The 23,521-nt window shown below is 42.2% G+C and overlaps 1 pseudogene; it reads right to left on the reverse strand.

The window, feature by feature from the left end:
- Nucleotides 1-20,901: 20,901 nt before the first annotated feature.
- On the reverse strand, nt 20,902-21,519 carry LOC117716442 (large ribosomal subunit protein uL6 pseudogene; annotated as a pseudogene).
- Nucleotides 21,520-23,521: the final 2,002 nt, after the last annotated feature.

Here is a 23,521-nt window from a genome sequence, read left to right on the forward strand (position 1 = left end):
TACAGTGACAAGATGTCTAAAAAACAAGTGAGTTAAGGAAAGAAGGGTTTATTTTGGTTCACCATTTGAGGGTACAGTCCAAAAGGATGGAAAGTCGAGGCCAGAGAATTGTGAGCCTGATGGTGACATTGCATCCACAGTTTGGTATCACAGAGAGATGATTTCTGGTACTCAGTTTGCTTTCTTCATTTGATTCAGTCCAGGAGTCCAGCTCATGGAACGAATGGTACTGAACATATCAAGAGTGGTCTTTCTACCTTAACCTAATCTAGAATCTTCCACATAGACATGCTCAGGTTTGTCTCCTACATGATTTTTGATACCCTCAGGTTGACACGGGTAACTACCATAACTTTCTATCCACTTCTGTAAAGTTCTGCATCCCCACATACTCTGAAATAATAGAAACAGGTGCCACACACTGAAATCTTTGAAACCATGAGTGAAACTAAATCTTCCCTTCTTTAAGTGAGTCAGGTAGGGACATCTAGGCCATCGAGGTAGACCATTGCTGACTTACCGTTTGGAGAGAATTGGGGTATATTTGTAGTGCGTATGTTCCTGTGTTTCCCATTTCTGTTAAACTAGAGGCCAGGATATATATCAGAGGTCGTTACCTGTCAGAATCTTTGATCTCAGAGTGTCGGGGTGAAACTTGGATGTAGTAAGTGTTAACTTGAATAATTAAACTTTAATGAATTGGTATCCACATTTACATGAGTGAGCTAGTTATGGCTTTAACAAATAACTCATGCCATAAATAAGCTTATCTAAAAAAAATCCTTCTTATTGTAGAGGGAATGGCCACTATGCACCAAGAGTATTATGCTAGATAAATACAAGCCATCTTCATTAGAGTTAGAGCTGTTGGGGAGACAGAACCACTGTACTGCTTTCAGCTTCACAGATTCTTATTATGAGCTCCCTGGTTATACCAAACGTGTATAATGCCAAAATGCTACTTCTGTAGGGACAGTATGACAGGCATGGAGACATGAGATTACCTGAAATCCAGGAGACAAAAAGAGCTTCAATAAAATTACCTATCAAGTGTAATAAACATGCACAATAAGACATTATCAAGGACTTTTTGAAACAGACCTTGTAATGAGCAATGACGGTAACTAAATGAAAAATTTAAGAGTGAGGAGGTGTGAAGTGAGGGGGTGGGAGAGAATGAATAGGGTTGCACACAAAGCAAAGAGAAAACAGAAAATGGGGCCATCAAAGAGGAGCAGGGGTATTGGGAATGGCCTGCTACTCTGAGGGAAAGTGAAGGCAACTCTAATGAGCGTTTCTGCCTTCAGACTTAAAAAATAATATTTAGTTCTTAGGAAACCAGGTTCCTCATCTGTCAGTGGCATTCTGAGTTGTCTTTGCACAGCTAATGCATATCATGAAATAAAAATCACATTTCCTTCCCTCCTTAGGAATAGTACGAGTCTAGTCTGTTTAAAATTGGTTCCTGATGACAATTATTCTTTTTTTCTGTTCATTTTGAGAAAAAGTCTTGCTATATAGCTTTGGCTGTCCTGGAACTTACTATATAGACCAGGCTGATTTCGAACTCAGAGATCTGCTTCCTGAGTACTGGGATTAGGGTTGTAAGCCACCAGCCCAGGCTTATAGCAGCCTTCTTGTCCCTAGAGAGATTTATTGATATGTCATGTTTGTGTATGTATGTGTGTGTGTGTGTGTGTGTGTGTGTGTGTGTGTGATTGGACTTATGTGAGAGTGATGTGTGTATGTTCATGCATATGTGTGATAACACATGTGTTTATACATGGCCAGCTATGTATTCATATATGTGTATATGTATGTGCTTCTTTGTGTGTATATTTGTATATGTGTATTAGTTATGTGTGTATGTGTATTTGTGTGTATCTGTGTGTGTTTGATATGCATGAGTACTCATTGCAGTGTACTGTAGATTTTATGAATGCTTTCAGCCTCTGAAACCAGTATGTGTGTGAGGATTTAATTGACAACTTTTCTTCCCTTTTGATGACTTGCAGAATGATGCCACTTATTGTATCAGTCAATTGTAGATTGTAAATTTGATTTATTAGGTGAGGGTGGTAGAGGCAAGAAAAGAGAAAACATAGGAGCAAATGTGAAGATATCTCTATTAGTCACATTTCTAGTACAGTGTCAAAATACTTGACAAGAGCAAGTTAAGGAAGGAAGGAAAGAAGAAAGGAAGGGCCTTATTTTTTGGTTTGTAGTTTGAGGGCACAGACTGTGATGGTCAGAAAGTCCTGTTGGTAGGATTGTGAAGAGACCACTACTATTCGGTCAGGGAGGAGAGAGAGAGAGAGAGAGAGAGAGAGAGAGAGAGAGAGAGAGAGAGAGAGAGAGAGAGAGAGAGGAATGCTGGTGTGTGTGTGTGTGTGTGTGTGTGTGTGTGTGTGCTTGCTTTCCCTTTTTAGCTCAGCACTGTTACCCAGCTCATAGAATGTTACTGCCTCCGTTTGGGGTAAGCCTTCCTGTTTCAGTGAACCCAGTCTAGACATGCACATACCCAGAGGTTTGTCAACAAGGTGATTCTAGATCTTTCAAGCACACAGTCAACATTAACCATCACCTTATCAATTAGAATTTTTTACTTTGCATGGTTACATGAAGCCATTTCATGCAAGGGTAAAATAGGTTTTTAGTGTAGTCTTTTCCATACTCTATATTGCCCCGTCTCCCCTCTAATTTTTAAAGTTAGGTTTCTATTGTGTGTTTTTGTGACTGTTCTATGACTTGGATGTGGCTTGTCTCCCAGTAGCTCATGTGTTGGAAGTTTGGTCCCCAGTCATGGAACTAAGACATAGTGTAACTTTTGCAATGTGAGGCGTAGTGGAAGTTGATGAAGTCAGGAGTAGGGTGGGGTACTGATCTCCGTGCAAATTAACCACTGGCCCACTACAGAAACTTAGTTTTCTTAGGGATGGGTTGCTATGAATTAGTGATCATGACTCTTAAATCCCCCTTTTCCTGTATTTCCATGTGGTTCCTTCCTGTCATGTGTTCTCCAGCCATGATGGCATCTTCCATATGGTTATATAGCTAGGGGACTTTTATCAGAGACCAAAACAATAGGGATACCCACTCTTGCATTTTCAGCTTCCAAACACATTAGATGAAAGAAACCCTTTTCTTTATACAGCTTAACCTCTGGTTTGTTTTTCATAGCAACAGAAAAAAAAACCACTAAGATTATTTGGCAATGATAAAAATCACATTTCAGTCTTCAGAAAGATGGCCCAATCAGTAAAGTGATTTCCAAACAAACAGAAGAATGTGTGTTCTAACTCTGAGCCCCTGGAAATTAAGATGGGTGCGCTGGCTAGTTTCTATTGTCAACTTTATACAACCTAAAGTCACTTGAAAAGCAGAAACTTCAATTGAAGGATTGCTTCAGTTAGATTGACCTGTGGGTAAGTAGTCATGGATGCATTGTCTTGACTGATGTAGAAGGTCCCATCCCGCTGAGGATAGTAGCAGTCCTCAGGTAGGTGGGCCTGGGTTGTATAAAAATCTAGCTGAATATGAGCCACAGTGAGCATGCCAGTAAGCAGGTTTCCTCTGTGGTTTCTGCTTCTGTTCCAGCTTGAGTTGCTGCTCTGAATTCCCCCAATGGCAGATTACTGAAAAATGTAAACGGAAACAAACCCTTTCCTTCTTTGTTGATTTTGGTCAAAGTGTTTTATCAGAAAAACAGGAACCAAACCAGAACAATGGGCATGGTGGGTCATGGTTGTGATCCCAATGTTGATAAAGCAGAGATAGACAGATCTCTAGGGCTTGCTGGGCAGCCAGCCTAGCCTACTTGGCAGTCTGTAGAAACTCTGCCTTACAAAACAAGATAGGGGGCTGGAGAAATGGCTTTGAGATTAAGAGCACTGTCCGCTCTTCCAGATGACCCTGGTCGCATGCCAGCACTCAGGTGACAGATCGCAGCCATCTGTAACTCTACTCTCAGGGGTTTCAACCCCTCTTCTGGTTTTAATGGGCTCTGAATGCATGTGGTTTACAGACATATGCAATCAAAACCACACATACACATAAATATTAAAATAAAAACAAAAGAAAGAGAACAAGGAGGAGCTTGTGTAGGCAGCCATATTGTAGTGGCAACATGAACATAGCTTCCCTGTCATTTGTAGGAGAGAGGGAGAATTAGTCTTCTCTGGGGAAGAGCCAAGTGGTCAGCTCTGAAATCATATACATATAAGCAACACTACATAGGCCCATTAGGTTGTGTTTATATAGAATTGTGTGCATATGTGTGTATGTGTGTATATATGTATATATGTATATTTGCAGCAATATATCTGTATATATGTAGCAATAATAACAAAAATATATCATGGATGTGAGGAGTCATGGTGAGAGGGGCTGTAGGAAGAGAACATGGGAGAAATTTAAGGGCAGAATGGGAAGGAAGGAAACAATATAATTATATTTGAATGAAAACAGCACCAACACAAAACTCCAAGGCAAATAGAACCCGAAGAATGATAGCTGAAGTTGCCCCTTGGCCTCATCATGCAGATACACTCAGGAATGGGTACCACCCCCCGCCATGCACCTGCACACACATGACACACACCCACACATCACATACATAGACTTACTTGACTGGATTCATGAACATTGATAAGCTTCTCCTCCTAAATGTTTCTTCACATTCTTCTGTCCTTTCTGGGCTTCTCACATGCTTTGACTTGCAGCTCTTCACGTTTTTATTTTCTGCAAAAAGACCTGCCTGGCTTAGTTCAGTTGGTTATGATGAGAGGCCAGCTTGCGGACCTATAGTGTGAGGCAGGATGCAGATGTCCTTTAATACCTTCCAGAGTACTTGCATCCATGCATAGAAGAGCCTGTCCTTCCCACGCTCTGCGGCAGCTTCCATTTCTCGCCAGTGAACTCTGATTTTCCAAGAACATGCTCTTGGCTCTTGTAGAGGACAAGCAATTGTAAGCTTGAGCTCTACAGCTCTGAAATCACAGGGCCTTGGAGTTCTCCCATAGCAAAGAATTGCTTTTTACCCCTCGGAGTCATTCCTTTTGCTTCTGTGCCAGCAGGTCTTGTGGATTTTCACTTAGATGCCTGAGCATTAACTGTCAAGGGTTCTGTTTGTATGTCATTCATCACTCGGATGGAGAGGAAGTGAGGCTGGAAACCCAGAAGCCTCACTCCCTCGGGTCAGAGCTTGAGTGTTGAGTGACTGCTCAGGACCAGAGGTATTTTAAAATTGTTTTTTTTTAAGATTTAGTTTTTAATAACAGATTTTATTATTTTTTTGCGTGCAAGTGTTGCATATGTGTGTGCACATGTATGTGTGTGTGCATGTGTACAAAGGTCAGAGTTCAGCAGCAGACATTTCCTTAAATGAGTTTCCATACTTGCTTTTTGAGATAGGGTCTCTCCCTGAACACCTAACTCCTCACTTTGGTTAAGCTAATTAGCTAGGACATCCTGCGGCTCCTATCTCTACCTCAGTGTTCCACCTTAGATGTGCATCACCACACTTGGGTGCTGGGAATCTGAACTCAGGTCCTCAAATGCTTGCACAGCAAGCTCACTATTAGCTAGGCTACCTCCCCAAGGAACATTTGATGAACTTTTTAAGTTTCGGTTTTGTGATACTAAACTTACATGAACAGGTGATAGACAGACTGTCTTGGTAGCTGGCTCAGCAAGCTATCAGAGAGAGTTCATAGGTGCCAATCTGGATAGCTATAGCTTGTAGCTGAGTGACAAGTTGGAACAATAAGTAAGGTGGAGGAAAAATCATGAGCCCAGGGTGCATGGCTGCAACTATCATCTAAACAAATTGCAGGAATTAGGTGAAAATATTGATCAAGTCAATTGAATCAGATTAATGTAGATAAAGTTTGAGTTCTGAACATGCACTCCTTAAAGACAGTAGGTGTTCCTCAAAGCATAGCCAGAGGTATGGTGATGGCTGTGTATGTGCTATGCTAACATCCTTCACACATCTGGAAAGTTGTCAGTCTCATCTGAACAAGCCTTTCTTCACTAGATACCAAACAAACTGTCACATCCCTCTTGGAGAGATTTACTCATCGGTGGAGGCATAATTTCACTTATCCAGCAAGACAAATGTCAACACTGACAAGAAGATCGTACCTTTTACTTTCAAAGTGGTTTTAGAGGAAGCAATTTTAGCTAAAATGGCTTTTCCTTTCACTTTCCTCAGTTTTATCAGCAATGATTATTCACTTTGATACCACATTGGGTCTCTGCTGTGTCACCCACATCCATAGTGACTGCGACTGATTAGATTGCCTTCTGTCTCAAGGAGAAGCTTGAACTACCCAGGTCTTACAGTTGACTGAAGTACTCTTGAGGAAGGGTTCCTTGTTCTGTCAAAGCTAGAGAGATTTGTATGGGTTGGGGCAAGTCTCTGTCCCCATCCTGGGGTTACCTCTTTGGATAGGGTCACTGTGGTTACTCTTAATTGTCAACTTGATTTGATCCAGAATCAACTAAGAGGTTTGCTTTTGGATGAGTCTGTGTGACTACTTCCAGGAAGGGTATGCTGAGGAGGGGTTTCCCTGCCTTACGTGGGTGGCACTGCCCCATGGGCTGGAACTTGGAGTAGATAAAAAGGAAAAGATGAGTTGAACTCTAGCGTTCATTTGTCTCTGCTCTCTATTTATGGATGTAATATGGTCACCTGTCTCTGCTCTCTACCTATGAACGTAATGTGGTCAGACACCTCAAGGTCCTGCAGCAGTGATACCCTCAAACTGTTAGTCAAAAGCCCTTCCTTTCTTAACTTCCTCTGGCCAGGCGTTTTGCAACAAGAAGAGTAGCCAATGCACGTATCACATTGAACAAATACACTAAAGGAGAAGAGCTGAGCCACGCCCGGGTATATGTGGAAGCAGGGATGGAGAAGGAATCGGTATGGCAGACGAGAGCCAATACTCAGGTTGGCCACACATCTGTGTCTCCAATTGGAGGAGGATCCCAGTTACAACTTCATTCTGTTGAATCATGATTAGGAGCAACTTACAGGAGTGAAGGGTTTATTTTACCATACAAGGCACAGTAGTTCTTCATTGAGAGACATCCAGGCAAGAACTTGAAGGAGAAACTATGGAGGGATACTGGTTCTTGGCATGCTCAGACTCCTGCTTAGCCAGCTTTCTTATGAAGCTCAAGAACACCTGCCTAAGGAATGATGCCACCCACAGTGGATAGTGTCCTATATAAGCTAACAGTCAAGATAATCCCCCACAGACTTTCCACAGGACAATCTGATCTTGGCAAGCCTTCAGATTAAAGGTAACCAGGACAGTACCTCTGTGGTTCTTAGGGGCTCCCTGGGAGGCTCACAGGCCGCTTTTAAATCCCTGACACTTCTAACTGGCTCTGTGACCTTTGGTGAGTTTCTAACTCTTTCAGACTATCATGTATGAAATGAGGACAATGATTTCCACTTTACTGGGGGCTTTGATGATGACACACGTAAATCATTTTCCTTACTTTGTGTCACACAGTAAGTGCTCAATAAATGTTACACTAGCTTTTTATTTCCTCATCAATCACACCAGCCTTTCTCATCACAGTATGAACTTTCCTGGAATGAGAATTCTAATGTATTCATCACTTTGCTTTTGCATTTCCCCCCACCTCTCTGTAACTTTAGGACCACCTTGAGGCAGATGCTCTTCTGGGTTTCCTCCCGTTCAGACTGTTCCTTCCATGTTCTTTGGTACACTTCCGTCTTCTACTAGACCTCAAAACATCAGCATTTTCTCTGGGATTCTACTTTTTCTCTCTGATTTATTTTATTTATGTATTTTTAAAAAATGTCAATATGCTTTGACTGCATGTATATCTACATGTCAGAAGAGGACATCAGGTCCCCTTATAGGTGTTCATGAACCACTGTGTAGTTGCTGGGATTGAACTCAGGACCGCTTGAAGAGTGTACAGTGTTCTAAATTGCTGAGTTATTTCACCAGCCCTCTCTGTGATTTATTTTATTTTCAATATGTATGTTTATGTGTATATATATGTATATATATATGTATGTGCATGTGTGTTTGCGTGTGTGTGTGTGCTCACCCATGTGTGCTGGTATCCGTGGAGGTCAAAGGAGAACATCAGATCATCTGGAGCTGGAGTTACAAGTGGTTGTGAGCTATCAAATGTAGATTCCAGGAAACCAAAAAATCAAAACCAAAACCTTGGATGTTCTAATGGGCTATCTTTCCACCTCTCTATGCATTCTTTCTCTTCTTATTCTGCCGTCTCCAAAATTCATATGTTATGGTTTGGTCTCTCTTATGAATCCTGTAGTCAAAGCCAGTTTTTTTTTTTTTTTTTTAACTAGACAGTTCTGTTTATGTTTGATGACTCATTGGTAAATCAGAACTTCAGAAATCAAGAGTTTGAGGCCTATGGAGATAGATCATCCAGTCAAGCATTTGTTGCATAAGAAGAGGACCAGCTTTCGATCCCCAGAGCCACGTCAACAGCCCCTGTCATGGTGGCACACACTTGTAATCTCAGAACTACAGAGGCAGATCCCGGAGGATCCCTGTGGTTTGGTGCTCAGCCATTCTAGCTGGATCTAGCTCCAGGGTCAGGGAGACACCCATCTCAAACAATTAAGGTAAAGAGAACTAGAGGATACCTGATGTTAACCCCTGGCTTCTGTAGGGCTGCTCATATATGTACACTTCCCCATGTATATACCCTCTCCATGTGTACATAGAAATATTGAAATGAGAATTGTTGTTCTCTTATTGAGTCATCCCACATATTGCTCCTCTACTCATCTAAGTTCTTCAGTAGAAACCCAGTTGTCTCCTTCATGCTCCATAGTTGATCAGTTAACAAGTCCTTTAGGTTCAGTCTCCAAAGTGTCTCAGAGCCAGGTACCTGCCTCCTCTGCTGCTGCTGCCATGGATCTCCTGGTGATATTGTCTTTCCTGTGGTCTTCTAACCATTCTCTGCAAGTCTACCTTGATCTCTTTTCAGATACAGGCTGAGAAATCTCTTAAGGTCAGAGCTGGATCACATCCCTTCCTTGATTGTACTCCATCTTGTCTTTGCACATAACATAAACCCAGAGTCCCCAGAGAGCCCCCTGAACCCTGCAAGATCTGCTATCTCTGTGCCTAAGAAACCCTGTTTTCTGCCTTCACTTCTCTCCCTATTCTCTATTTGGGTTAGCTTTCTTTCACTTGCATGTCTCAGATTCTCTTCATAGTTGAGGATTCTCTTCCTGCTTCTAGGAAACTCATTTTCCCAGCATTTGTAATTGTTCCTCTCCTTTAGATGGTGTTTTGAATGTCACTGAATATTACTCTGTGTCTGATATGTTCTGTGCAGCCTCCATTTATTCCCTTCCTGGCACACATCACAAGTGTGATTTGAAATTATTCTGATTGTGTGCATTTTTCCAACTGAACTATACAACTCTCAGTGCCTAGTACAATGTTGGCACAAAGTAGGACTCTATGGATACATGCTAAATGAATGAGTCCAACAAGGTGCTGTGTAGCCGTGCTTTGAATGAGTAAGAGAAGTTAGCTAACTGTAAAAGTATGAGACTGTTTTTAGAAGTTATTGTATTTTGGAGAGATTGGTACCAATATGTAAAGCATTCAGTTCAATAGAGGTGTATGTGCAGGGGGGAGTCTGGGACTTGGGGGCATTCCAATTCAGTGGAGAAACTGACTAGGGTGTATCCATACTTGAGGGAGGAGGGATGACTACCAGGTAGCAGGTCAAGGAGATTTGGTGGGTATGAACATGTGCTGGAGGTCAAGACAGAGGATCCAAGAGAGTCAACACAAGGGATGGGTGGGGCAGCGATCACATCACTGAGTTTCCACTTTTTGACATAGTATTAGCATTTACTTAGGGGACAGCTTCTCTGCATGGCTTCTTTGGGAAGACAGGTACTACTACCCAGATATGGTACTATTTTCCTGAAGTTATTCAAAGATTTTCTTCTTTTCATATGTGTTTCATTGTCACAGAGAATGTCAGTATTAGATTCATAAAACTGCTATTTCCCTGTCATTTGTCAAGCCACTTTGGAAGTCATTTGCTTTGGGGAGGGGATTAATCTTCTGGAATACCAGCATTTCATGCTATTTCTGAAAGCATCTTAAATGATTTGGTAAACAAGAGTTTAGCATTTATGTATCACTTAGATTTTCTAGGAGCTCAGCATTAGTTAATTCTTATGTTTGGAAAGAAGTGTCATTCTCAGCTTTGATTTGCATGTCTTAGTTTATAAGTTCTCTGTCTCTCTGTCTCTGTCTCTGTGTCTCTGTCTGTCTCTGTGTCTCTGTCTCTGCTCTGTCTCTCTCTTTGTCTCTCTGTCTATCGTTCTGTCTCTCTGTCTCTCTTTGTCTCTCTGCCTCTCTGTCTCTGTGTCTCTGTCTCTCTCTCTCTTTTGAAGAGCTATTTTACCTCCCATAACAAACACTCCTATTTTGTTAATCCTTCTTTCTGTTCTGTAGACTGGGAACATTCAAAGATTGTGTGTGTGTGTGTGTGTGTGTGTGTTTATGCATGCATGTATGGATATATATATATATATATATATATATATATACCAGAGGTCAACATCAGATGTGTTCCAACTTTGGCCCCTTAATTTTTGAGTCAGGGTCTCTCATTGAACCTAGAGCTTTCTGACTCAACTAGCCTGGTAGCCAGCATGTTCCAGAAATCCCCTTGTCTCTACTCCTTCCCACCACCAGCTCTGGGGTGACAGAGATAATTACTATTGTTAACTATTTTAAAACATTTAATTGTATGGTTATTTTGCCTGCATGTATGTCTGCATACCACATGTGTGCCTGGTGCCATGAAAGCCAGAAAAAGGTGTCACATTGCTTGGATCTGGGGTACAGATGATTGTGAGCAGCCATAGAAGTGCTAGGAATCCAACCCATGTCTCCTGGAGGAGCAGCCATTGTTCTTAACCACTGAAGCATCGCTGGAGCTCATTGGGCCTTTTTTTTTCTTTTAGGAACACTCTGGGGATCTTAAATGAACTCCTCATACTTGCTTGACCAACATTTTACTAAGGAAGTCTTTTATCAGACTTGATACATAAAGACTTTTATTTGATCTACAGCAACTACTTGAACAGTTAAGAGCTTAATGTGGCCGCTAAGATGTACACCTTGCTTGGGCATGTTCCTTAAAATTACATGTTAACAGAAAAAGAACATAAACCAGGGTGTTGCTTCATAAAAGACAGAGTTATCCTAGGTTCTAGCTGTTCACTTAGAAGAATATCCAGTAGACTTCACTCAGACATCATATGCAAACCCCCTGCTATCTCAGCTCCTTGAGCAAAGAAAATGTGATCATTAGCTCAGGAGTGGATGCCAGCATGTTTCCCTGAAAATATCAGGCTATAATGGGAGGTACCCCAAAGAGGAAGACATCCTGGTGTGGAAGGGCTGCTGGTGATAGACATGGGGGGCCCTCACAGTCTATGAGAAATCCGGACAGAAGGAGGGTGGAAAAAGGCTGAAAGCTGTTAGACACAGCTGCATACCACCCCAGATGAGGCATAATAGAGAAAACCATCAGCATCATTGTTAGATTAACCCAGATGTGGAATAGAGCAGCTTCAGGCCTATGCTGCAGTTGGCACGGACTCCAGGCACATGGCACAAAGCACAGATTTCGTTGTGAGCAGGCAGTCACCACTCTAGCCTAATATCTTGAGGTACAAGCATCACCCTGTATCCAGATGTCTTGCGTGGACAGCGAGAGGGTGTATTGGTTACTTTTCTAAGGACTGTGACAAAATTCCCCAACAAAAGCAGTGTAAGTAAGTAAGGGTTTATTCTGGTCCATAGTTTGAGAGTATAGTCCGTCAATATAGGGAAGGCATGGCTGCAGGAAGAAGCTGGTAACATTGTGTCTATAGTCAGGAAGCAGAGACAAATGTTGCCTCTCACTCCCCCTACTCCTTGTTAGTCAGTGGATACATATGTATGTCCAACCACAGTGGCTTTCTCTGAGAAGGGGGATGCATTGCTTCCAACGAAAATGCAACTCATCTCAGCTTTGCCCTATCAGAAAAGCCCAACTTTAACACACAGAGACTCCCTATGTCTGTCCACCATCCTGTGCCTGCCAGCCATGCTCTGCTCCTATTGTCTTAACTCCTGATAGGCTAGCTTCTGCAGCTCTCATCTCTTACTGATTATCCCAGGACTACCACCTTCCTCCAGCCCAGCCTAGACCCTTTTCTGGCAGGGTTTGCTGCTTCATAAGCTTATGAATGCTTTCCCCTGCTTCCTGGCTGTTCTTTGCTAAGCCTGGTACCTCTGTGGCTCGTGTTCTACAACCCTCTCCTGGTCCTCTTGGCCACACATATGCCCATGTCGTCAGCTTGCTGCTGTGGTTTCTGAGCCACCTGCAGAGAGGCCATGCCATCTGTTTGGTTTCCAGTCAACCCTGACATGTTTCTTCCATCTCCCAACCCATCTTCACCACCTCTGTGTCTTTGGCTACCCACATGGTGGGCCTGTCACTTTCTCTGGAGGAGGTCCAGGACTGTGGGGTTGAGTGGCAGTGAGTTCGCCTTCCATGTGGGAGAACTGGTGCAGAGCCAGGCAGCTTTGCCAGTGACCTTGCCCTGCCATTCTTTATTAAGCATTACTTGTGTCTGGATGGATGGCATTGTATTTCCATGGGGAGCTGAGCTTACTATGCATATGGAAACAGTTTTGGTGGTAGGTAGAAGAAGAGGGATTTAGAGAAAAAGAAAGCTCAACCATCAAGAAAGATTTAATTGCCACATTTTAACTCATTACCCTAATTTCTCTTTCCCCCTTTCAGTTAGGATTTCTAATATTGTCTGGGTGACCCTAAGACAGTGTTGTGATAGAATCACACACATTCTCAGGCACACAGACACAAGCTTTAATAGTGTTGCTGTTACTTATGACTCTTGGGCAAGAGGCTCACTCTTTTTGATCTTTATTTTTTACAACTTGTTAAAAGGAGTCAGAAATATTACAGTAATAACTACTTATTGTGTTCAGTACCCACCAGGAACCAATTCTAGGATCCCCCTTGGATTCCAAAATCTACAGATATAGGCTCCACCTATGTATAATGCTTTAAGTCATTTCTATATTAAACAGAATACCTAATGTGATGTGTTATATGAATATTTGTTCCACTGTATTTTTAGAGGTTATTGACAAGTGAAAAAAACCCCATACTTGTTTAATTCACATAGTATATTTTTCTGAGTCCTTTCTCTTCTCTTCCTTTCTCTTCTCTTCCCTTCCTTCTTTAACGTAAGATCTCATGTAGTCTAGGTTGACTTTGAACTCATTTTGTCACCAAGATCACATCACATTCATGATCCTCCTACCTCTACCTCTCAAGTCCTGGAATACCAAGCCTGTATTACCATACCCTCTTTATGTGCTGCTGAAAATAGAAGCCAGGGCTTTGTGCACCTTATGAGAGCACTCTACCACTTGAACTACGTTCCTGGACCCTTTTCTGGGCGTTTCTATTCTGTAGTTGATGACTCTGAGTGAAATGCCCATGGAGACAGAGACTAGCCATATTTATTATCAGCTACTATACTACTATATTAAATTTAGTTCTTTTAGACATGGTAAGTACTATTGATTACTTTTTTATAGATGGGGCATAGGAAATTATAAAGGGCCTACATATCCAGATTCATATACCCCACGAAGCATGGAGCCAGTGTTTGTAATTAACCAGACCACGGTGTACTGAGAACTGCCGTCTATGCTATTGACCTGTCCCCATGAACTCAAATCACTGAAGCGCCTATTTTAAAAAAAATATTTCTTCTATTTTTAAGATTATAATACAATTACATAATTTCCCCTTGTCTTTCCTCCTTCTAAATCCTTCCATCTGCACTTTCTTGCTCTCTTTCAAATTTATGACTTCTTTTTACATTATATATAAATTATTATATATTATATATATATATATATATATATATATATATATATATATATATATATATATATACATATACCTAAACAAATAAATATAACCTGCTCAGTCTATGTAATTGTCTTAGTTAGGGTTTCTATTACTATGATGAAACACCTTGACAAGAAGCCATGTGGAAAGGAAAGGGTTTATTTAGCTTACACTTACAATTATTGAAGGAAGCCAGGACAGGAACTCAAACAGGACAGGAAGCTAGAGGTAGGAGCTGGTGCAGAGGTCATGGATGAGTACTGTTCACTGGCTTGCTCTTTATGACTTGTTCCTCATGAATTGCCCAGCTTGCTTTCTTCTCGATTCCAGGATCTCCAGCCTAGGGATGGCACTACCCACAATAGGGTGAGTCCAAATCAATCACTAATTAAGAAAATGTCCTGCAGGCTTGCCTACAGTTCGATCTTATGGAGGTATTTTCTTAATTGAGGTTCTCTACTCTCAGATGACTTTAGCTGTGCCAAGTCGACATAAAATTAGCCAGCACAATGATGTTACTTGTATTTACGTCTTTAGGATTGACCCTTTGGTACGGGATAACCAACTAGTGTCTTCTCTCCTGAAGGTGACTATTTCTCCTGCTCTCAACATTTTTTAGCTTCTTGTAGTCCTTTAAGTAGGATGGAGACCTCTTGGACTTTCTCTATCCATCTTCTGTATGTTATTGTCATCTCGTGCTTAGGTAGCTTTGTAGGTGAGACTTTATGGAGTAGTTTCTGACATCCTTAGGAGACATAATCTCATAACAAATTCCTGTTCTGACTTTTACAATTTTTCTTCCTCCTCTTCTGAAATGTTTCCTGAGCCTTAGGTTGTACTTCTGATGCATACCCTAGAATACTCTACAACTCTGCATTTTGATTGGTTCTGATTTTCTCCAATGGTCTCTGTTGCAAAGAGAAGTTTTTCTTAAAAAGAGGTGAGGATCACACTAATCTGTGGGTATAAGGACAAATATGCAGTTATGGAATATACTGTTTTCCTCCAAGATTCTAGGCTTCACTAGCCCTGGGTAGTTGTCTATGCTTCTAGTACAATGCATGATTTTCCTCCTGTTGAGTGGATTGTATGTTCAGTTGGAGAGCTGTTGGTTGCCACCAAGGTAAGCATGACACTGCACAGTTAGGGTTATTATACTGTACTGCTCATTGTTATGGTTCATGTGTCATAGCCGGGTAGAACTGTTAGTTGCTTCCCTCTTTTGGATGAGTGTATGATTCTTTCTGGTATCCTGAAAGCTAGACCTGGAGAGGAAGCTGTTATCTCAATTCTAGCTCAGGGACCTTGTCGGGTAGTGGAAAGGTATCCTGGTTCTTGGGTTGAGTGTTCAGCCATGCTCCCAGAACCCAGGCTCCTGACACAAGGTCTGATCTCCATTCAACCTGCGCCTTTCAGTCATGTAGGACACAGGAACGGGGCGTGATTAACAAATCTCCACCTCCAGAGATTAAAATATTAATGAATTATCTAAAGGTGGGGGGGGGGAGGGCATAGCTAATTAAGTTATTCCCTCCCCTCTTTCCCCTCCCTATAAAAGCCAGGCTCCCCTGGCTTTTTTGGGGGGGGGGGAAGTGTGAACCATCTACACCCATTCACCACGCCATGAACAATAAAAACTTTGGAAAACTCCTGGACTCCACGTGTCTCCTGGCCCTGCTGCCAGGTTCCCAGCCTTTAGAACCCTGAACCTTCCTGATGCAGCCACCCCCTCCCCCGTGCTTGCCCGGCTTGCCAGAGGCAGCTGTCTGAATGTGGGACTTTCGGCCTGCGGTGTGGGAAGCACTGGCCCTCGAGACTTTGTCCCTGCTGCTGGACTCTCTCGAGAGTTTTTTTCCCACAGGGCCTTTGCACCCTGTATCTGAAGTTCATGGTATCATCATCAATAGGAACTTATCTTCCCTCTGTACGATGGGCAACCTAGGGCAATAGAAATACCATGTACTGTTTTAGGAGTCTCTTAGACAACCCTGACCAACAACTCAGAGAAAGTAAAGCACTTCTTTTCAATGCCAGAACATACTGAGTATCTAGAACTTGGTTCCTCAGGGCATCAGACTTTGGGAACGAATTTCTCCTTTTCAAAAATATCTTAGGACTTAGGCCTGGGAAACTGGTTCAATGGGTAAAGTGCTGACTCCACAAGCACAAGGACCTGAGTTTGGATCCCCAGAAATGATGTAAAACCTGTCATAGTAGTATATTTCTGTAATCCCAGTGCTTGTATGGTGAGATGGAAACTGGAGACAGAGACTTCCTAGAAGCTCAAGGGCCAGCTATCCTGAGATATGCATCACTGAACAACAGGAGACTGCGTCAAATAAGGTATAAGGAGAGGATTGACACCTGAGTTTGTCTTTCGGCCTCTGCATGCATGTAGTGGCACAGGCATATGCCAACAATGCTCACACACAAACATACACACACACACACACACACACACACACACACACACACACACACACACACACCATATAGGAATATCTCAGCACTTTGTAACTGAAGCTCAGGAGGTGACCTAGCTTCTTATCTCATACCTGTGGCTGTAGGCTGGGACTTTCATACCCTGTGTGACAATGAACAATGAAACTCCTGCTTTTGATCCCCTCTCCTCTTTATGCACCTCGGCTCCTGTATCCCATCACTCACTGTCACCTCAAAATTTTGCACTATCTTACAAAATGAACGGATGTCGATTTTTCCACTGTTTTTAGGCTTTCACAATGAAGATCTGTGCATATCTTGTCTCTGACAAGTGGGAATTATATCACACGGAATCTTCAGTAACAACAGACCCTCAACAATGGCAGGGTTGACAATTATATCATCTGCCCCTATGATGATAAATGTTAAACCAGATTCCACCTCACAGGAAGTGCAGAACTTAGGGACCTAGAACTAAAAGTTCGCCTGTCCCATGCAGGAGCTTAAATGAGGAAGCAGGAAGGTGAGGTGGAGAACATGTGATTTTTCTAAAGAGATGGTGTCTTAGCTCTGGCTAAGTTCTTCACATTTCTCTAGAGAAATACAACTGTGTATCTTATATGCAAGTTCCTTGTGTAAAAATATCAGCAACCAGTTAGCATTAAAAACAGACTCTCATTTATGAAATGCATGTCCTTTTGTTTTAATGGGCTATGACTCAGTCTTTCCAAGCTCCTGAATGAATACCACACAGTAATACCAAACTACATAGGGCTTGATTATGGAGATTTGGACATAGTAAAGGGCTCTACACACCAAAGAGCCATTTACAAGGCCACTCCCACTCCACCAATGGTCCAAGATGCCACAGGGCTCGCCAATATGGCCTCCCTAATTGCCTTGGCTTTCATGTTAATTCCAGACTCCCGTTCAGGCTTCCTCATTGAATCAATTACTTTCCCCCACACTGGGTTAAAGTTTCCAATAAAATGACCTTAAGGAAGGAAAGGCTCCTTCTCAAAGCCTCAAGGGCCACACCCTCACAGTGGGGAAGTCACTAGCTTGAGGCAGCTGGTCACACTGAGTCCACAGTCAGGAAGCAGAGAGAGATGAATGCTGGCACTCAGCTCAGCTTCCATGATTTTCCTCAGGTCAGGATCTACTCCTATAGGGTGGAGCTTCCCACAATAGTATAGGTCTTCCTGATGCAGTGAACCCAGTCTAGAAACTCCCTCACAGATATGCCCAGAAGTTTGTCTCCTACATGCCTATAGATACTGTCAAGGGGCCAATCAATATTAACCATCACCCTCAGCATTGCTTTCATTTCTTGTTTTATTTTCCGGCTTGATTTCCCATCTACAGTGTACAGGAACTCTCCAGTTCTCGGTGCTTCCTCTACAGGCGTTGGCACCTTCCATCTGTTTCTTTGAAGGGAGCTGAGCTGCCAACTTCCATAAATACTCTGCCAGAGGCCAGACTTTTCCCAGTGTCTCCATCAAGCCCCGGTGTTTCTTTTGTAGATATCTGTGCTTCCCTTCCTGTGTGGTAGCTTCTCTATGCATGTCACTGTGGGTCTTTGAGGTCGAAAGAGCACATAGATGCTAACCATATAATGCTGTCCTTGTGAGACTCAGCTGTCAAACTGTACTGAAGGACCTGGCTGGAGCTCAGTTATTTCTGCCCACTTCACATACTGGAACACTGTTACCTCTAGATGCAGTTATGTTTGGGCATAGAAACTTTATAGTAGATTGGCTTGGTTAGGATTAGGACACTGGACAGTGTCATACTTCAAAATGACTCAGTGACGTTTCCCTAGCCCTTGGTTATTTTCTCCCCGTGTTTATACAGTCTTGTCTATCTCCATGTTTGTGTTCTCACTTCCTCCCTCATGCGGATCAGAGTTGGATCCCTCATAACTCAGAGTTTTTAAAAAGGAGGTTTAAATCTTAGCTCTGAGGGGGTAGAGACTGGAAGATCTCTTGAGGCTTCCTGGTCAACAAGTCTACCCAATTTGGTGAGATCCAAGTAAAAAGAGAAAGACTATGTCTCAAAAATAAAAGGGATGGTGTCACCTGAAGTTGAACCCTGGCTTATACACACACACACACACACACACACACACACACACACACACACACACACCCCCCATGAAAGCAGCCATTTAGAGTTAAGAAACAAACTCTGAAGAAACTAATCCCACAGATACTTAAATCTTAGACTTCCAGCCTTCAGAATAGGTAGCTAATGTTCTATGGGGATTTTGTTATGTCAGCCCAGCAAAGTAAAAGTCTCCAAGCAAAGATCTCAGTCTTGTGCTATGGCCTCCCCAGTGAGGCCTTTGCCATCTTTATGAAATGCAGCTTGGCATCATGGCTACCGTGGGCTACATTACGGACTTTGTAAAAGAGTTCTAAATAGGTGCTTCAGAACAGAAGCATGGATGTAATTCCTCTTCTGTGAAACTCCTTTCTAGTACCGACATGAACACAGTGGGACTATCTGGCACGAGGGTGTAGATAATTGGTGAAAGTGCACGGTAAAGATGGAGGGAGCTCTAAGCCAACTCCAAAGGAGAGACCAGTAATGCTCTGGTAGAAGAGATGCCTGTTGGAAGCCTGTGACCAGGTGGTTAAGTTGGAATACGTGGCTTAAGATGAAAGGCATGGAAAATGGGAATATATCAGAGGCCAAGTGTGTGTGTGTGTGTGTGTGTGTGTGTGTGTGTGTGTGTGTGTGTGTGTGATACTTCTATAAATGTAAATGCATGCCTTGGAGGCCAGAGGAAGCAAACATCCTGCTTCTACCACTCTCCACTGTGTTTTTCTTTGAGACAGGGTCTCTCACTGAACCTGGAGCTAGACTGTCATTTAGTAAGCCCCACAGAGCTTCCAATCTCTACCCCCAACAGCACTGGAGTAAGAGATATATGTATGGCCACACTCAGATTTTTATGTGAACTCTAGAGATTCAAACGCAGGTTCCTCATGCTTGTACAGCGAGTGTTCTTACCCACCAGTCCATCTCTCCAGTCTCTGTAATGCTATTTTTTACTGTCAGCTTTAAGGGCACAGGCAAGGTCAGCTTTAAAATTCTTTAGTTGATTAGTCTTGATGACATAGTTTTGTCATTTTCTGTCAGACAAATCCTGTTTATTGTGTTTGGTCTGATGAACATTTTTAGCTTCTCAGCATAATTTTGACACTTGATCTTGTTGTTTTTTACATTGTTTCTTACAGGTATTGATCAGCACTGAAATTAGCAAAGAAAGAAAATCATAATTAGTTGATAGCCATGGACTGAACATTTCCCATGAAAAGACAAAACCATGGATCTATATTGCTTTTAAACTGGAAAATTTCCAGTGAACAAAGCCTCCTCTTCTTCCTGGCAATGATTTGGAAGTCGCCTGCAGCTCCTGGCTGTGGCCACACAGACAATTAGCAGACCATTGCTTCTTGGCTTTGCTGAGTCCGCAGAACAGTGTGTGCAAGGTTGACAGAGGACCTCTCTGTGGGTGTCTTTTTTATAGATCTTGTCTTGGCATGAGAGCAGGGGCAGTTGGAAAGAGCAGGTTCACGTTCTCAATGGACCCTTAACCTCTGGAGTTATATTTTCCATAGTCTATTCTACAGGGTAGCTATCTTCATGCACTGGAAAGTAACTACTGATATTAGTTCAAGTCTGTGGGTTCAAAAAGTTCACAGCATTGATCTATTGAAATGAGGTAATGGACATGTTGGGCCCTCGTAAGAGTTGAGTATCTCTAAGGCAAGAAAATGTGCTGATCTTGGATTCAAGAAGGAAACACTTGTAAACTCTGGCTGTGGAACCTTAGGGTTCATGTATATGTACAAAGGCGATTGGCAATGGCTTCATCTGGACCAACACAGTCCCTGATTTGTACCTCAATCATTTGTTCTTCACACATTTGTTGAGGATTCCCATCCTCTAGATGCTGGGGAAGAAGCAGTCATTAAGAAATTATGCACACTGTGCCTGTGAATCTTTTGCTTGAGTTAGTTGTGGGAAGGCACTGAACACACATGTATGATTTCCCACAATAAGGTGTGTTAAAAACACGTAACGAGCAAATAAGATAGAGGAGATGGTGGAAGAGCTTCCCTAGGAGAGAGAACTGTGCAGAATACTCTGGGGAGGTGACCTTGAAGTTGAAATCTTAAGGGGAGCTGTGTGAGGAATCAAGAGGGAGGGAGCGACCAGATTGGGGGGGGGGAAGGACAAGGCCTGGAGAAAACACCAGGGTGTTTGAGAGAGAAGTGAGGACTCATTCAGCTAGAGCATCACGAATAATGAAGAGAAGAAATGGGTTACGGCCAGCAGCGAGTTTAGTGTATATTCTTTTATTTTTCATTATATAAGTTTTTATTGTCCCTGAAAGAGCCCAAATTCCACTTGTGCTCAGGATCTTGTTTCTGGAGCTAGGAAACTGAGATTTCACTCGTCAGCCTGCTGCATGGTTCCCTTCTCAGACACATAGATGCCATCCAAAAACTTTCTGATATCCTGGTTTTTAACTGCTGTGGCTTGCTGAATCAGAGCCACTGAATTTGATACAAGTTCGATATCATTTCCTTCAAGGATTAATTCATCCTTCTGGGCTTGAGAGACAGAACAAGCAACACCTGTCCTCATCTGAACTCTGCGGATGTATTTTCCACCCAGGAAATTTCAGATTTCAACCGAAGACCCATTCTCCTGAATAACTTGACAGGGAAGTGAGTATACACAGACTTCATCTTGTAACAGAAGCCCAGTGTAACACCTTTGATCATGTTCTGAACATGACTGCAGATGGTTCTGACAGTGGGCAGTTCTTTTCTGTTACCCCACCATTTGTCAACCCAGAGCCTTTTCTTTTTCTTTCCAAGAGACTCATCTCTACACTGATGTGATTGAGGTCTCTCTGCAGAGGTCCCCTGGGGCCCTTCATAATGACAGTGGGCTCCTTCAGAGTGATGTCGACATTTTCTGGAATGTCTGATTGCTGAGAACGGTCTTAATTCTTGCAGTAAATGGGGCTAGTCTATATTTTTTTCGTGTGCATTTGAACATGTTCACAAATGTATGCACAGGTGTATGGAGACCATGCCAAATCAGTCTGCAGGCCTAGGTCTGTTTGACATCGAAGTGTGTATATTACCTGCTCTCTCTTCCTCCCTGATGGTCTGATGCTGAACAGATAAGTTTTGTGGCCCGAGGACATGACTTTACATTCCATCCAGATATATACTGCTTGTGATCACATGATCTTCTAAGATTCAGTGTCCTCATCACACAAAAGGCCTCAGGGGACCATGAAGCCCTTGCCTTACCTGTGAGGAGCTGGTTGATAGCCTGAGAATAACAGTATTGAACAAGGATATATTAGAAGTCTACAGAGAAAGTGAACCATTGGGTTTTATGTGGATACATAAGAGAAGGCTTACAGGGGAAATGGGTCATGTGAGTGCAGATACAGAGAAGTGTGCAGGATACACCACCGGCAGGGAAGTGAGTGGTATAGATCATTCTAAGGACAAAGGAGGGAGATCCAGAAACTCTCATGTAGGAAGGCAGAAAATAGGTGTCAGAGAGAGACAGACAGATAGAGACAGACACACAGAAATAGACAGAAAGACAGAGAGACAGAGAGGGATAGAGATGCAGACAGAGACAGACAGAGAAAAGATGAGATTGTGGAAGGGGGAGAGGAATATAGAAAAGAATGATAAGGAAGGGAAGGGAAGGGGGAAGGAGGGAGAGAGTAAAGAGACAATGGGAAAACAATAGAGATAGCTAAGAGGAAAGGATGGGGGAAGAGAAGACAGGGAGGTAGTGAGGAAAGAAGGGGAAGAAGCAAGAGGAGTAGAGAAGAAAAGAGAGGAGGGAGGAGGGAGAAAAGAGGGAGGGAGGATTGATGACCTCACCTCTGTCTCCTTGCTCCAATCAGTCTCTCAGGGGATGCCCTGTGCCAAGGTCCTATCTTCTTTTCTCAACCCGTGCTGACTCCAATCCTTTCCTGTCTTTCAATAGCCTCTGCAGACCTAATCAGGAATAGTTTTACCCACTGTCCATGCTTTTCTTAGTGCAGTCAGCCTGACAGCCAACATTAGCCATCACAGAGGAATTTTTCAGTTTCAAAGTTGTATGAGTGATGGTGTTAGTAGTTTACAGTGGAGCAAGTTTATCCCAAACAGGTTTCTTTTAAGCAGACATGTTCAACTGATATCCGCAGCATTCTAAAGAATCCACGAGGGCCATAGTTGGGGTCCATCAGCTATTTTCTACACTTGAAAAGTGTTGGCTCTGGAGTGATACCACTTTGTCAGAATTTATATACTAAAATTGAGTACACACATACCCTAGGGCCCAGCAATCTTTTAGTACATATGCGTTTTAGATACAAAAACACTTACATATATTCCCCCAAAGATACATAGCAAATAATTCAAAGTGGTACTGTTGGAAATAGCCAACATTGGAAAATGACCTAAATGTCTGTCAGTGTTAGAATTGAAAAATAAATTCTAGTATATTTATACAACAGAATGTACATTAAACTCTGAGAATGACATTTATGTGAAATGTAAAATTTTGCTGATGTTAAGTGATTGTAACCAGATGCAACATTTACTATAAAAGTCATTTAAATGAAATTCAAAGACAGAAGAGACTATTTGGTGTAACTGCAAGTCAGGAGATGGAATAAACCTTAAGGGGTACTGACAGGCAAGTTTGGATCCTGTTAACAACGTAAATGCTGGTTTGGTGGGCACATTTGATATGTGAAGAGGAATTTGACAATATGGTTTTTGGTATGTATATTTTTTCTTTGCAGGTTACCCCTCAATTAAAGTTTTTAAAAGTGCATAATGAAACTTCACACTAGAGCTATTTCTGCTTTTATTTACACCAGTTAAGTATGACAATTTATCATGTAAGACGAGAAAGAAAATTAATTACTTCTAGAAAATTATTTGTATAGTAACCATTTTTAAAAAATGTAGGCTCAGTCCAGGAAGAAAATAATTGAACATTTCTGTTTGGACAACTTGTAAAAAAACCTTTCAGAATC

The sequence above is a fragment of the Arvicanthis niloticus genome, chromosome 10 (genome assembly GCF_011762505.2).
Source record: "Arvicanthis niloticus isolate mArvNil1 chromosome 10, mArvNil1.pat.X, whole genome shotgun sequence".
In the NCBI taxonomy this organism is placed as follows: domain Eukaryota; kingdom Metazoa; phylum Chordata; class Mammalia; order Rodentia; family Muridae; genus Arvicanthis; species Arvicanthis niloticus.